Source organism: Dermacentor albipictus, chromosome 1 (assembly GCF_038994185.2).
Source record: "Dermacentor albipictus isolate Rhodes 1998 colony chromosome 1, USDA_Dalb.pri_finalv2, whole genome shotgun sequence".
Classification (NCBI taxonomy): domain Eukaryota; kingdom Metazoa; phylum Arthropoda; class Arachnida; order Ixodida; family Ixodidae; genus Dermacentor; species Dermacentor albipictus.
In genome coordinates this window covers 26,513,556-26,530,036 of record NC_091821.1, presented here as the reverse complement: position 1 = coordinate 26,530,036, position 16,481 = coordinate 26,513,556, and the positions used below count along the sequence as shown (strand labels likewise).

The following is a 16,481-nucleotide window of genomic DNA, read 5'->3' as shown; positions in this document are numbered from 1 at the left end:
ATGGTACTGATATCGCGCATGGTGCTTTGCTCAGCCGCGGCTCGGGCTCAGCGGCTCGGTATCCCGCAAAGCGCCGAAAACGCCGATATGTTACAAGAATCGTCCCAGCGCTGGACGCTTGCGTTTCGCGCCACCGCGATGACATCTATCAATGCTTCCTCGCGTTAGACTACGTGCAGGATTATCCACCAGCTTTTGTGAGCGTTGCGCAAGCAAAAATCACGCTTCATGCTTCCCATACGGGTCGGAGGCAGCGACGTGCGAGCAGCGTCACAGAACAGATCGCAACACTGACTTCAGCTTCTCCGGTATCGCAGTTCGCGGTATCTAGAGTCAGCGCTATACGCATTCAACAGTAAATTTTTTCCCCTATACCCTGAGGAAGGCTTGTTTTTTCTGTTCGTACAGTCGTCTTGTCGGACACTTTAGAGAAGAGGGCTCAAGCGCCGGGGGCAACCTATTTTGCGCGACTTCCACCTTTATTCAGTAAGGCTTACACTGCTGCGATCCGTTCACAACGAAAGAAATAAAGAAAAAAAAAAGGAAGACAGGGACGTGGCCAACACACGAACAAAAGCAGTCAGACTCCATAAATTCAGGTCTGGTCTTCCTTTTTTTTTTTGCTCATAGTTACGTTCTGAAGCACAGATATCAATTGTGCAGTCCTATAGACGACATCTACGGGAAATATATGACTTTTTAGCCTGTCTCGACAAAGAAACAAAGATAGCATCACAAGTAAAAAAACGTGATGGTCGCTAGATTCCGAGTGCATAGCCGAACAGAAAGACGCTCGAATCCCTTCAGCCGTGATTCCCCCCACCCCCACTTCCCCTTTCTTCGTTTTTTGTTTTCTATTCCCAACACTGCTTCTCTCCTAACACAAACTTTTTCTTACTTACGACTTTATTATCCTTTCTGTTCCCTGCATTATTTTTCTTTCTTCCCCTTCTCTCTCTCTGTTGCCTGCAGCGGCCACTGGACGGCTCCTTTATCGGAGCTCCGCAGGTAGCAATTCATTCACAACCGGAGAAATCGCGCGTTTAGCCTCGACAATAGGGTGAAATGTATGTCATCACCCTCCCTCTCTCCTCCATGTCCCCAAAATCGAAGCTCGCGCCTGGTCAGGAGCTGTCGCGGCGCTCGCCAGCTCAATAAAGACAGCCAAGGCGACGGCATTGAGGGCATAGATGGATAGGGTTAAATTATGCATATTGAGTGTAGGACGTGACGGCGGCGGGAAGCCGGTTCTCGGAAAGGCAGCGAAGGGCGCCCCGAGCCCTTTGTCATGCCTTAATGGCAGTCGAACAATTGTTTCGAGCCGGAATTCCACAATCGCCGATCGTATATATATGTCTTCCACGGCAATGCCTAGCGAATAGCGCCCGCGCTTTGCGAATGAGCCCTCAGCACAAGTGTGGCTCCATCCATCACTGCTGCCCGAATGCGCAGTCTAGGTAACCTGCCAAGAATCCAGATTCCTCTTCACCATCGGTCGTTTTCCCTTACTTCCGCGCGTTCTATTCGTGTATTTTTTTTTTCTTTGTTCGTTCTCGCCGTAAAAGAAAATGTGAGGACGAGGAATAAGATGCCGAATTTTTTTCTCTTGCTCCCGTTTCGCAGGAAAGGTTAGAGCAAATTGGGCGCACATCTCTCCGTAGAGAACGAAAATGCTCGTCTGTATAGGGTGTCGTCTTCAGGTTCGATTTAGGGCTTGCTTGTTCTTCAGAATCAGTTCGTACCTCTTGGAGCAGGAAGCTTAAAACTCAAGGTAGATATTAGTTTCTTTTTCTTTATTATTTTTTTGCGTTCTGCAATGGGAGTAGTCACCTTCCGAAAAAAAGAAAGAAAATGAAGACACCTCTCGAAGGATTTGCGATGCCAGACAGCGTAGCTCGACCACCTACGAGCGTTCAAAGCAGTGTTCAATTTCACACACACACAAAAAAAACGAACAGTTATGATGTTAAGAAAATAAAATTTTGTGGTATATATAGCGGTCTCAACGCTCTTCTTGCGGTACCAAGCAATAATGATAAGAAAAACATTTAATATAATACTCTAGCCTACAACTCAGTTCTCACATCTAAATGAACCTGCATTGTCAGGAGCTATTCATTTGTTTACTGAAATGGGACAGAAGCTATGGGGAAGAATGACTGTCGCGTCTAGTTAACGATGGCATATTCGTGAACCAAGTTTGGTCCACCGCGCTATGTCTGCTTGTGATGTCAGTAACTAAATTGACAGTAAAATTGATAATGACTCTCACATATTTAATAGACTTGTAATATGCAGTCCAATTATCGCTTGCAAAAATACAATTGACTGTCAAAATTCCGAGAGTGCGCGACAACTTTAAAACGCACATTTATAACGCAAAATGAGTCACGTAATCACGTATAGCTTATGAGGCTACGTTAACGTTAACCGTCTTTTTCGAGCTTGAGTCGCGGTGACGGTTGCGCGGAATTTTTCTTCGAGCCCTTAAGCATGAAGTGCTTGTAGCCGGCGTTAAAGGAAGAACAGTGGGGAAGCCGATGTACGGAAGGGCTAATGACGCATGACGGATGGACGACAGCGAAGCGATCGAGGCATGGGCGCCTGGTGAAAGCTGTGAACTGGGAGGGGCATCACATACAACGGATCTTCAAGAGGTTGCCGAACTATACGTGCGTGTCAGAGGATTTCATGTTTCGTTCTAGTTCCCATCTTCAGAATAGTTTTTGAAACAAGTCACATGTTTAAACGTACAGTAGTCTACAAGAGCCTACTTTGAACATCACCGCGCGCAATCCATCTTCTATTGGTCGCTTTCATGGATCGAAAGAAACGAAGAATCCTGCAACGTCTACGCAGCATGCGAAGTAAGTAAAGGCTCTGCGTAGAAGTACTGCAGAGAGCGCTTGCGTTACCTATGTCGACAGTTTAGACATTGCCACCGCATTGCTTTATAATGGTGGCAAAAAAGATGTAGACAAGCCGCGCGTCCGTTCTAGTACCCCAAAAGCTTCCTTGCAGGCAAAAAATTAAAAGAAACTTCGCAACTATGAGTAACGGTATATCCTGAAGGAAAAGCAGAAAAAAACATTTAGTTCTTTTTTTTTTTACACTATACAACAGCATTCTCGACGTCGCCTCACCTCACTTACTATGCCATCTAAGAGTCTCTACATAGCAAGTTTGCTTTACGCTGCCTAATGTCTACCCATCTATATGTGCCCATAAACTCAACCGACTAAATCTCATTTGCAAGAGATTCGATAAGCGAGAGAGGGCGATAAAACCTCGAGGGTATCAAGAGCTATTCCGCGTGACGCGGTTCGAGTGAGCGCTCGTCATTAACGAATCGAGCAGAGTGGCATGTCTCCCGCTTACCGAGATTCTTGTGGCGTTCCTTCGCAGGCAGAAAAGCGCACGCAGATACGAAATGGTTTAACGGACACTGGGGAAAGAGGCAGGCAGATAGAAAAGAATGAGCCAAGGAAGCGAGCTCAGGCGCCTTGGGTAAACCTTGAAATCATTTATACTATGCGTGCATTTCCTGCCCAAGTGGCACCTCGCCCGCATAGGCGTTCAAGGGCTCTTCCAGAGCGGACACGGCGGCGGATTCAAAACCATCGTCGCCGATTAGTGAATCGAATTTGAATACGGAGTGGGATTACTCCGAGTGGTTCCTCACGGAGCAAAGATCCAATTCGGGGCCCGCGTCTTATGTAGCGAACCCTTCTGCGAACGTATATGTATATGGGGGAGGAGGGCTGAGGCAAAATTTAAGCGCCCTGGGATCGGTGTAGTTTCAGGGCATGGTGGCAGCGTCGCCGATATTCCGATGGCCCATTTTTATTGCAAACGTATTCGGAACGTGCAGCTGTGCTGAGCGATAATTATACTGTTAATTGGAAACATTTGCGCCATAAACCTGTTTCTTGCTGTTGCACATTGCGACTGATCTGGGCGTTTGCATTTAATGTTCATGCAAGGTCGCATTTATTATAAAAGGCCATTATTCTTTGTTCTTTTTCGTGAAGCTCATGCAACAAGCTGTCCACGCAAAAAAATAAAAAAGGCAACGGTGACATCTGCGCAATCATTAGCAGCTAAATATTGAGAACAGCTGCCAGTATTTCTGCCAGTATTTTAGTGATTCACGATAGCCTCGTGAATCACTGACCTAGGTCTGTTCCAAAAAAAGAAAAAAAGAAAAGAAATAAAAAAAGAAAGAGTCATGTAGATTCCACGCACTGTGGGAATCGATGTGAGCGAAGCTTTCTGTTCACTGGCGATATTTGGCAGTGATGTTGATGGCCTACGAGAGTCGTGATGTGATGTTAAATGTTACCGTTCGTGCAGCACTTGGGTTTGTCTACGTAGTACACAGGACACATAGCGAGACGTGTTTGATCGAGGCGTTGTTGTGTGCCATTGCTCGGAGCCTGCGACAAAGTAAGCCCTGTCATTCCGGCCCTCATCTCATCGTGGCTGAAGTGTTGTGTTTGCTGGACAGCCGCTTACGTGTTGCCGTCTCGACACTGTGATGCTTTAAGGCGCGTATATAGTCTGACGTAGCGTGAGTGCACACACACACACTCTACGTCACGCTGGCGAGGAGATACGTTCGACGCACTGGCGCAGCCAACGTAACCGGACGCGGCCGAGCGTTCCGACGTGCCCGACGTCGCGATGGCTCTTTCTCCATCCGCGCGTTGGTCGCGCCGACTGCGCCGACCCACAATGCATTGCGCGAAGAAGACACGGCGCCCACGCCGCTTGGCCGATGGTCGCAGCAGACAGCCGTTCAAGGCGGCGCGCGGGTTGGCTGGTCGTTCTGCGAATGCTCCGAAGAGAGCGGAGCGCGCGTCGAAGCGTCGAGGCGTTGTCGGGGGGATGACATCTCGGTTGGCGCAGCGCGCACGCGGCGTAGCGTGACCGACCGCAAACGACGCTTGCCCGCGCGCCGGAAACGTTGGACTATAAACGAACCTTTAGGGTAGCTTTGCGTCTGCACGCCCCGAGTCAGTTGTCCGCATGTGCTAACTTGCGCGGGGTTTGTTTTTCAGAATTAGCAGAAATGTGCGAAAATTTTGTCTGCGACTAAACTGCCGTGTCGAGTAGTAGCGTTTCTTTTATTGCAGAGACCCCAAACGAAGCATGATTTCTGACTGCGCCGTTCCCTTCTCCAGCAATCATCCCATGTACGCAAGCTGCCACGAGCGAAGAGTGGCTATTATTCACCCGTTTCGTCAGGGTTTTGGCTTTACGCATGCTCTGTCTCCTATCATACTAGCTCCCTTCTGGGTTGTTGCATGTGAGTATAAACGTCAGCACTGCCGCTTCTGCAATGCTTTTGCGGGGTGCTAACGCGTAATTACAGCCGTCCGGAGGGCATTGCCTTGACGGCCAGGTAGTTCCGGAGGGCATTGTCTTGACGGCCAGGTAGTTCCAGAGGGCACTGTGACAACGACCAGAAAGCTCCAGAGGGCACTGTGGCGACGCCAACGAAGTTCTAGATGGAAAGGGCTCACATACGCCTCTCCTGCATCCCTACCATGTACATGATAATCGTTCTCAACCACCCCCCGACGCGGCGGGTGAGGCAGCTTCCAGCAGCAGCAGCAGTGGAAAAGTCGAGGGAAGAGACAAAGAAAGCTTCGCCTTAAAAAGAAAGGAAAGGAAAGACCTCGGTACTCGCGAGAGGTTTTGACACACACAAAGGCACCGGACCAAAATCCTTGCCAAATGCGGCAAAGACATCAGGACCTGCATTCACAAAAACCTCTCACGCTAGAAGTGTTCCTAACAGTAAATTCGAGTCATTCCTGATGCTTGACATGTTATTAGCGAAGGCAGCCAGCCAATGACCAAGAGCATTTACGAACTATGAGCTTTGTGAATCTGGCTCCAGATTTCGCTGTCGTCAAACCTATTGCAGATGAGCATCATAACACCTGATTTCAATCGCGAGAATATATGGCAACCTAACAAGGGGTGCTCGCTGAAGATAACAATAGCCAGTCACTTACGCGTTAGAGGGACTCTATATATATCATCATAATTAGCAAACATGTTCTGCTGCGCGGGGGATAAGGTCATGGATTTGAGTTCTAGTCGCGGTAGCCGCATTCAGGTGACGGCGAAATGCAATGATGCTCGTATAATTAAACTTAGGAGCACGATAAACAAACTTGTGTGGTTACAATAGTTCTACAATGGCGCCTCCTGTATATAGCCCAGTGTTGCTTTGACACGTTAAAGCATGTGAATAAATAAGTAAATCGTTACTAGGCATAAACTTTTCCTACAACAGTAAATACAGAAACATCAACTGTCGTAGATTCTTTTCATCGCGGAAATTTTGTGCGCGCTGACTATACCAAGACAGAAAAAAGGAAAAGAAAATGTCAGAAATCAGCCCATTCTTTTCTTGCATAATAATACTCCTGCATTCGCAGTCATTAAAGGCGGTCGTGAATGTAACGCCCTTTTGAGCACAATCACTTCATTGCTCGAGAATCATTGTCAAATTGCCAGCTCGCGGTGTCGCAGTCGCTGGAAAAGTAGTCCGCTAATACATGGAATTCCCGAAAGTTTTACGGCACGGAGGGCAATTTCTGGATTCAAAGAGTGTTTCGCAACAATGCATAATGAGTTTCGAATGATCGCGGCTGACCTCTCAAATAAGCAGCTACCAACGGCATGACAAAGCGCCGCGTAAAGCAAGAAGCTGCACGGGAGTCGCACTTGCTAATGACAGTTCTCGCTCGCGGCCGGAATCTGTGGTCGCGGAACATGGTTGGTGGTGACTCTGTGCCTTCCTACTTTTTGGAAAGCGACGACCAGTAGCCTCTTGCGTGTTCCATTTCTGCTGCTCGTATCAAGAGTGCCAAGGGTTCATTGCTTCGCAGCTCTAATCACTTAACGGGAATTTATGCGCCGTTATCAGAAAGTTCCCTGCTGTGTAATCTAGGGCAGGCGACGAAGAATGTCGAGATTACCAATCTCCGTCAACGCAAATCGGCCAATTCATCAAGCGTGAGAAGGCGCACCTTAACAATAGTGCCCCAAATCGTCATGGTTGTGGCTATTTCAGCGCTGTTTTTACCTGTCCGTCTTTGCCCGCGGCTAGCACTCGCGCCACGGAGTGAGCGAGTTCATTATTTAGCACTCCCCCCCCCCCCCCCTTCGATCAAGTGCAATTCAATTTCCCATGCGTTCCCTCTCTTTTGCAACAGGTGAGATGTGCCATCCTTTTTAATAGCCGTGAATTAGCGTCCCGAATTATTTTATTCGCTGCATTAATTACGACCTTCCTCTCGTCAAAATGTTTGCCGTGCTACAAGCGTCAAAGCGTTTTCGAACTGCCATGGAAGTAGCGTTTACCCTTCATATCTGGCTTCACCATAACAAGACATCTGGTTGAGAGAAGCTCGCTTTTGCAATTTTCTCTGCTTTATAAGAATGATGACTTATAGCATGTGTGTGTGCGTGCGCGCGTAAGCGAAAACTTTACCAATGTAACGCTACGCGTCTCTGTAAGTAAGTAAGAAGCAATCAAACATAAGAGAACATATCGATTTAACTGCTGCAGTTAACCCATTTGCAGCATGAGAACGGTATGACCGCAGCCGTGGTCAAATGGTTAGAGCGTCCGGCCCGGTAGAGGGAGGTGCTGGATTCGAACCCCACCGCCGGACAACCACCGGTGAAACAGGTACAAGCGATTCCCCGCGAGGCACCCGGTTATCAAAGGGTAATCTATGCTTGGGGGAAGCTCCTGGCCTCCGTTAACGTAGGCCTCTGTGGCTGGATGTCCTTCTTGGTGGTTCTGTACCTGGGCGGATGGATGAGGTCTCGGCTACCGCCGTAGTCTGGCTCTCACCCACCACCCTCATACCGAGTAAGAATGGCATGCACGCGTGCGGTTGTAGATTTTGGCTGATGTTTTTTTTTTTTCTTTTTCAGTCAGGGCAGATGCATCTTGTAGCACAAAAGCGTTTCTCATTCATTTTTGGTTCGACACAGAGTCACGAGATGACGCCGCAAGCGCTGCTCCTTGTGCATTTCGATAAAAATAAACGTAAGTCCGTCTGGCTTATACGCTAAATAGGTTTTTTTGTCTTCTTTTTTTTTTCTTTTTTGCAGTTTCAAGAGCGACAAACGTCACAGGACAAGAACGGTGTGGTTGACTCCGAACCAGTAAAATTCGAAAATTTGGACTGCGAAGAGACAGATATTCTTCTTTACTTGAACCGCGGTTAGAAGTAACCTAATCTCCCCTCAGTGTTCCCTAACCCAAAGGTAGTGTCAACAAATTCGCTTTCGTCTTTTGTACGGGCACACTGCAGCCACCGCAGCCCCGGTGACTTATACGTGGGGGAAAAAAAAAAAGCGAGGGCGCCATCCTACAGGCCTGATTCACGCTGATTCAATAAAAGACGCACCGCGAAGCCCCAACTAAAGCACACGGGTCAATGTTCAGTACATCTCGACGACATGCGTGTAGTGCACGAAATCATCGAACGGCGCTGCAGCACGCGGTGGTCAGCAAACAACTGCCCGTTCGCCCGTTCGCCCAGCCACCGATCAAGGCGAGTTCGCAAGCCGCATTGGTGCGCTCAGGCTCGCGTTCCTTTGAAGGCGCCGACTAGAGCAGTGCATTACGCGTTGTTAAAAGAGGTCATTCGCGAGGAAAGAATAAAGGACCGCGAAAGAAGGAAGAAAACGAGAACCATAGTGAAAGAGCCTATCGACGGCACGCACGCAAGCGCAGCCGCGTAGCCGATTCCGAAACGCGCGCATGTATACAGGGATGATCGCCTTTTGCGTGTGTCCCACCGCAGGGCAGAGCAGCGAGGCGGCGGTCGACGAACGTCTGTCGACTCGTGCGCGGCTGAGACGAGCGGATAGTGACGTCTCGAGACGGGGGCCGCGACGGGCAACGTTTGCTTTCTTTTAGCGCGCTCGTTGGTCGCGTTCTCGCGGGACGCATTCTAAGAGAGTTGCATGCGCTAGTCGCAGGTGCCAGGGAAGGGCCGCCTCCGGGATGCGGCTGTTTGTCGTGCGGCGCGAGCAGCGCGCGCGGGGAAAAGCTCGCCGCACAGTGGGGACACGCGCGCGCCCCACTTTTGCAAACGGCTTTCTTTCCTTTTCTTTTTTCCCCGTTGAACGTCTCTGACGGCACCCTGCCGCGGAAAAACGCGACAGCCGGCAGATATATATATGTATATGCACTGAAATATTCAAGACGATGGGGCTCTGTGCTTTCGCCCCTACCTGCCCACGGCTTAGCGCCGCAGTCCATGTGGGTCAGTAGGCGCCCGCGCGGGATTACGAGTGTATACAGTGCGGTTGATTTGTTTGAAGGGACACGAACAAACATCCCCGCTTCACGGACCGCCCCCTTTGGCTTGACCCTCGTGGCCCCGTCTCCAGCAAGGAAGGTCGCGGGACCCCAGCCGCCCGCTAGGACGGGTTCCCGCACGAACAGTATTTCGTATTGACCACCGCATCGGAAAGCCTCGCATATAAGCATGTAAACATGCTTTCTGTCTTTGCTTTCCACGAATGCAAAACATGTCAATGACAAATACTTTACGGCTTTAAAGATGTACGTATCTTCTTTCGATTCCCGGAGAGCGTGTGACAGCCACTCTCATTTGTCGACCTCGCCCCTACTTGCGTGGAATCGAGCCCGGTAAAGAAACCGGAAGAAGAGAGAAAAGATACAAGTGGCGTCGTGTGCCGCAGGCATGATAAGAGTCTGAGACGGCGCGACGCGGTGAGAAAATGAAAGCGCGATATTTGCGCCAGGCATATATAGTGTCACACAAAACCGGAAGACGAAGATTAAGCGCTGCGAAGCGAATATGAATACGCGTTTTGCGGTGAAAAAACTTCATAACTCGAGCTGAGCGCACGCCGGCGTATTTCTCTGGGCTAGAGTATGAGAGTCTGCTTTTCGCCGAGAACTACCATAGCGCCCGGCGATGCGTAGGTTGTTTCCAAGAAGAGCATGGCGTGGAGTTCTCTCGAGAAGTAGCATACACTCAAAGACGAATGACACACCATAGCGCAACATAACACGAGTGCATGGGTTTCCACCGATTGTTAAAAAAAAGATTAAAAAAAAGACATAAGACATGGAGCAACACACGTTTCTTTCACTTGAAGCTATGCGAGAGAAAAGTATCTGAACTCACACCGTCACACATCCCCAAAGTCTGTGCGCTTGGTGCATCATGTTTCTTTCGTTGCAGAGTGCGCATCTGGCCCTTTTGGAGCACCTTTTACGCCTGCCAGCATATTCAGAGGTGTAGCATTATGATAATGAAGTCCACTGGCAACCGGTATATTGAAAAAAGAAGCTGCTTGCAATTTTGAAGCTATCAGCGCTGCGAAAAGAACGTACTCTAGTGCTGCCCCTGCAGCACATTTCTCGCCACCATGTAGAACTTTCTCTTTACACGTGCAGTCGTCGCAATGCCGAACATGCAGCCTTTTGACGCACTCGCATTTTCCTGCAGTGGCACTGTGTTCCCGGTGCAAACAACGCTACATTCCGTCTTTTTTGCGAAGAATTCATGCGAAGCACTGTCCAAGTTTTTTCCTGGGCTACGTTTCGTACACCGCATGCGCGACAGGAACTGCAACAGCAACGAGAAATTTCTAAGTGAATCTTATCTGGACAAATCACTTTTTTTTGTTTTCGTCGTTTTATAGCTTCACGATTGCTATGAACTTTTGCGGGTTTGCAACTTAAAAGTGTCTCGACGACGTTTACTTCGTCTGTAAACACGCAAGCGGGTCGCTTAGCTGCGTTTTGTTTGCATGCGCGTTACTCGCTGAACGTTTCCTTGTAAGAGGGCAAAACAGGGAGAAAACTAAACCATGAGAAAGCACCAGTGTCTTCCTGCATTGACCTTCGTGTTCTCTGGTGCTCTTCCCACAGGCTACGGCAAGCCACACACGTACTAGACGAACCATACGTTTTTTCCGTGTATCACGTTTTCGATAGCTTAAGTCGCCGCAATCAGCAGCAGAAGGAGTGGATTGCAGCTGAGGTCATTAAGCTGTCGCCCAACACCTCCTGGCCGTAAATTCGGTTCAAGCCGATACAGTCGTCCGAAATGCAATATTTTTCTTCGTAGCAAATAACAGAGTGTATGTAAAGTATTCGCCATTCTTTTTCTTTCGTTCTTCCACGGAACGACGAATGGCGTCGCAGGGACCCCAAAGACATGTTCTTGCACTAATGGTGCGTTTCGAAATCTCCGGCTAGTGGCATCAGTAGAAGCAGGACACAAGTGCCATGCCTCATGCCCACCGCCATTTGTCATGCGAGGTACCTTACTAGCTTTAGCATTCAATACACGGAAGAACTTTAGTGAATAATGTAATGTAAAAATGTGTCGACGCTTTTGCATGCTACGAGGCTACTCGACATTACGTGTCTGGCGAGCTGAAAGCTTTATTCGGTGTTACTCGATAGTTCATCACGTAACGCACCTGCGAACAAAGCGCAGCTGTCTCGCGCGGTCTGCGTAAATTTCTTTCGGCTGCGCAGAAATGAAAGGCAGCAGCGGCGCAGGATTCCCCAGACAGGACAACCTGACCATAACTGACGAATCGCTGGCTCAAAGTGGTCAGACGAATACGCCAGCGACCGTCGGTAACGCCAGCCTGGCTCTTCTGGGCGTCGTGGAAGGTGCATCTGAGATGACGGCACTGCGGATACGCCGCCGGTGTGGTTAGAAAAGAACAGAACCATTTGGGCTTGTAACCTTACGCACACAGTGCAATTACTGTCGCTTACGAAAGTAACCAGCCCTTCTGAGGATGTGCAAAGCTGATATCTGTCCAGACTCTTGGTCAGACGCATGAGATACACCGAATTCTCGCCAGACTGTGGTATCTTGGGTTTCTAGCGAGCGACCGTGCACGACGATCATTCAGCTGCGAAGTTGGACGGAATGAACAACGCTTTGATGCAATGGCCGCAGCGGACTTGCACTTAAGCGGAGATGGAAACTGAAGTGCATGTGAACGTCGAGCGAGCAGCGATGAAATCCTACTGCGGCGGAATCGTTCCTTCGCGTTGCTCTTCTGTTTCACGAATTCACGCAAGCTGATAGAACCACGTAAGATGTGGGCAAAAATAGCTCTAATTATTCAGGGGGGAAGTTTGCGTGTCGCACAGCCACTTCATCAACGCAGGACCTTGTTGCTAAGAAAAGGAGGAACACTTACTTTGTACGTACTGCAATGAGAAAGCTTGTTGCCGCGCAATTGTGCTTTATTAACTCCCAAGAGTTGTTTTTTTGTCGTTTTATTGACCTGCGTGTTTCGTTTCTCGGCCCTGCCTGCGGTCATAGCTCTCTGGTTTTACAAGCGACAACAAAAGGATAAGCGGCTCCTCCGCTAGTTTTGCCGTTCTTTTAGGGAATAACTCGGAATTTCTGCTCCATTTCAATGGGGGCGAAATGCGAAAACACCCGTGTACTTAGATTTAGGTGCACGTTAAAGAACTCCAGGTGAACAAAATTTCAAAAGTCCCTCACTACGGCGTATCTCATAATTAGATCCTGGCTTTGGCACGTGAAACTTCATAATTTTAATTTCTGCTCCTTTTCGGCGGCAACTTGCAGCGCGTGCGTGTAAAGAACTCGGTGACCTGCCCAGTATTCGATGATAAAATATTTCCCGAAATTGTGCATGAGGACACTTTACTTTATTGAGATGAAAACGTGTATCTGTATATAGACGAGCCTATGGTGCCGTAGCCTCGCGACGACTGCTCATTTTCACTCGGTCATTGCTTGAAACATGACGCCATGATGCGTCAGCATAGGAGTAGTTTGTATACGCAGCGCTTAAACACAGATAAACACGGCACTTTTTCAGGCTTGGGCTAATCCGGAACCTAAATTCCTCCGATGGTGGATTTATAGGGCAAACCAAATAACAGAATGATTCCGTCGACACTGCGTAACGTGTCTCAGTGATAGCGGCACCGAATCGCAGCGCCGACAGCTACAACCATGGTGATGCCACTGTGCATGCTGTGATGCCCTGGTGGTGATAGGTCCTGCTACGTCATGCTCTGCCCTAAGCCTGAACCTGTGATTTTGGTGGACCGTGTCAACGTGTAATTCAACGAGCGAGCATTGTTATCCACGGGACTCGTGGATTGACAATGTGTTACGAATGGGCCCACGTCACACTTGAAGCACTTTCTCCCGCACTCGCTATACTTCTTCGCCGGTGCTACTAAGCCTTTTATTGCTTCTATCATCTCTGCTATAGCAAGACGCCCAGGAGTATACACGCGGCACCTCTCTGTCTGCTCTAGCAGCGCGCATATTTTTGTGGATCTGCCTTTTTTTTCTTCTAAACCTTCGTTCTTTGTTCATTCTTGAAGCAGCGCGTGCAAAGGACAGTCGACGCCCGCATTGGATTGTGAGGCCCCGAGAGATCTGAAGCGCGTCAAATCATAACGCGTGTGCGCACACAGGCAAAAACACAGGCACTTTCGTTTCTTCGATGCCCTTGCAAGTCCCCGGTCGCCCCTAAAACCGCAAACGCGGCAACTCCCTATACTGCCTTCCGTGCGCGCTCTCAGAGAAATCGAGCAGCGCATTTGTCGGGCGTCTGTCGAAACGTAAGTGTGCATGGCGGCCCACAGGCCTTCCCCGACGGCCCTCCAGCGTCTGTAGTTTACTTTCGTCTCAAGGAAAACATGAGCACCCGCTCTCGTGCTTTTCTTGCTCTGGAGATAACCATTATATGGGATGACAATATCTTTTTCTCTCCATTTTTTTTTTCCTTCAGGCACTACTATATATGCAACGAACGAAACAGAAAAAGAAAAAGAAAGGAAAAGAAAAACACGGAGTGTGAATCGCGGCGCGCCACTTCATAATCTTAGAGCGACAGGCTCTCACGAAGCCTCTTCAAACAGCCCTGTACTTTCGCGGAAAGTGCTTTATCCTCACCACGCAAGCGATAAACGAGAAGAAAAAGACAAGAAGCAAGTGGTGCTCCAACACTTTGAGACAATTAACGCGCCGGGTGAACCCGTGAGGCAGCAGAGCCCCTCTTTACGCCAGCCGCCGCTCTTAGCCGCAAGCGAACCCCGAAAGACAAGGGGTGCTGTCGGAGACAATGACGTCTACATGCAGCCTTCTGAGACCTAACCAGTGATGTACACTAGACGTTCGGTCATGAGAGACCCATGCTTTACTTAATCTTGGCGCAAACTATATACGATCAAAAATGCTTCCTTCTTTTTTTTCAGATGGCTGTGGCGAACTATTTTTCTTGCGTTTTGCATTGCGCATCTTTGACGTTGACTGCATCGTTACTGTAAGGCTATTCGTATCGAGATCACTTTCGTTAGCGCTTAGCCTTACTAGAATAAAGGGACCTCGCTTCCTAAACCAACAAGATCTTTCTGATTTTTTATGTTGATTAAGGTGTACATTCGCTGGAATCATGTTGTTATGTTTTGAAGACCTCACGATTTCTCTCTCTCTCTCTTTTTGGCAGATGAAACAGGTGTCACGTGCTAAAGAAAATAAAGACACGCTCGCACACAGAGCCCAACAAGGTCCGGTTCACGAAGCTAAGAGATGGAGTGCTCATGTGGGCAAATTTGAGACATTAAATGGAAAAACAAAGGATAACGGCTTTTTCAAATTACAAGAAGAAAAAGGAAAGAAAAACAAGGAGCGAAACAAGATATATTAATATGAAGATAAGCTCTTTTCACTAAGTCTATATTCGCGAACTAGTATTTCGTGCTGTAGCCTTCCTTGAGAAAATTAAGAGGTCTTACCGCTGGTTCGTCCCCGAGGGTAAATTAATGTTACAGAGAAAAAGCGCTCACATCAGACGGGCACGATATTTTTCTTGGGGGAAAGAAAAGAACGTATCTGTATGACAGAAGTGATTTCTTTTGTGGCTGAGTGTGCGGACGTTTGTGAAAGGTCATTTTTTTTCCCCTGAGATAATTGTGTTCGAAAACAATATGAGCTTGCCATCCTTGTAACATGAATTCTCACGAAAAAAAAAGTTTGAAAACTTCTTAACAGCGTTAATAGCACTACCTCTTACTAACGCCGCACTTCACACAGCTAATTTGTCCAAAAGATAGAAAATGTATATTAAGAGATATCCACTGCGGCTTGAAAGAATTGTACTCATAGGCTAGTAGAAGTAGAACATAGGCTGACCTGAGCGAGAAACTAAGATGTACAGACTGGAATTTTGACGAAAATAAATAACAAAGAAACGCGTTGTGATCGTCTAACGCATATCTTTTTCTTTAAACGTCTCCGTAGTCCACAGTATAATACCGTCATTATTTTGCAACGTTATGGGCAACCTACAAGAAACACATTGGCACGCAGTGCGAATATGCTGAAAGGAGTCCATAGGCAGGTAACGATGATATTCGTTACGTGCTCAGGAACACCATTCTGCAATCCAGTGCTTCACGTTTAAGATACGACGAGACAGACAACAAGGAAAACGGGGGCAACGAAGGTTGCAAGGGGGCACACACGGACAAAACAAAGGTTGCAAGGAATCACGAAACGTAAGACGAAAAGTTTAACTCACCTTAAACAGCTAATCCGTGCGGTAGGTTCGAAGCGGCACACAAAGTTTGCGCCCCAATGTGCGCGTGAATCCAAAAAGTGTGCCGCTCAGTCACAAGCTCGGGCCCCCGTCCCGAGCAAAGCCTGTTTATGAAATCCGAACAGTGGCTCTCTCGGTTCGAAGGCCGGAGGAGTTTTGGAATATTCACAATTTCCAAGAAATCACTCGGTCGTCGCCCTAAGTCGCCTCGATGGTCCGCAGAAAGTCGGCCGGTGACACTGTCTTACTTGTCCGCTCTCGTGCCGACGGAAGAGACGCAGCTCGTCACCACCGCTCTTGCGTCACTGTGTGCCACCGAAGAGGCGGAAGCTCGGCAAGGTCGTCTTGCGGCGAACGGTCTGTCGACGAAGTCCCTTTTCTTGCAGGCGTACCGCCGGCAGCGAACAAGTGCGACCGTCGCGTGCGACGCGTCGAGCCGCTCCGGTGTCTTCTGCCGGGATGGTGCGCGACTGCCGCGGCGCTGTGCGTTGCGTTCGAGCGGCGCGCGTCTCACGCACGCACGCGTGTGGTCAGCCGCTTTGGCGAAAGGCTCACGGCCGGTCCGCAAGGCCCGTCCACCTGAGCGAGTTCACCGGGAGCGTGCGAGCGACGCAGAGTGCCGAGCGAAACTGGCCCCGTTTGCCTCTTGGCTCCGAGGGATGCAAGAGAAACCGGAGGATGGGGAGAGAGCTGCGAGCGGGGAGAGGAGGCGCCGGCGTCCTCCTCCTAACGGGACTTGGGCGCTTCTCCTCCCCAGGCACCGTTACGGGCTCCTTTCCTGAAGCGCGTGGAAGAGAGCGGCGGAGCCTCGGCGTCGACGCGCGCTCTCGCCGGCCGGCGTTTTC

General features: G+C 49.1%; 1 protein-coding gene across 2 annotated transcripts in view; it reads right to left on the bottom strand.

Annotated features, from left to right (window-relative positions):
* Positions 1-16,253, bottom strand: part of LOC135909410 (protocadherin Fat 3-like) — a 347,250-nt gene extending 330,997 nt beyond the window's left edge. For both annotated transcript variants that reach the window (XM_065441351.1, XM_065441352.1), the window contains exon 1: positions 15,619-16,253. The gene's annotated coding sequence lies outside the window, so the exon portion shown is untranslated. The remainder of the gene's footprint in view (positions 1-15,618) is intronic.
* Positions 16,254-16,481: the final 228 nt, after the last annotated feature.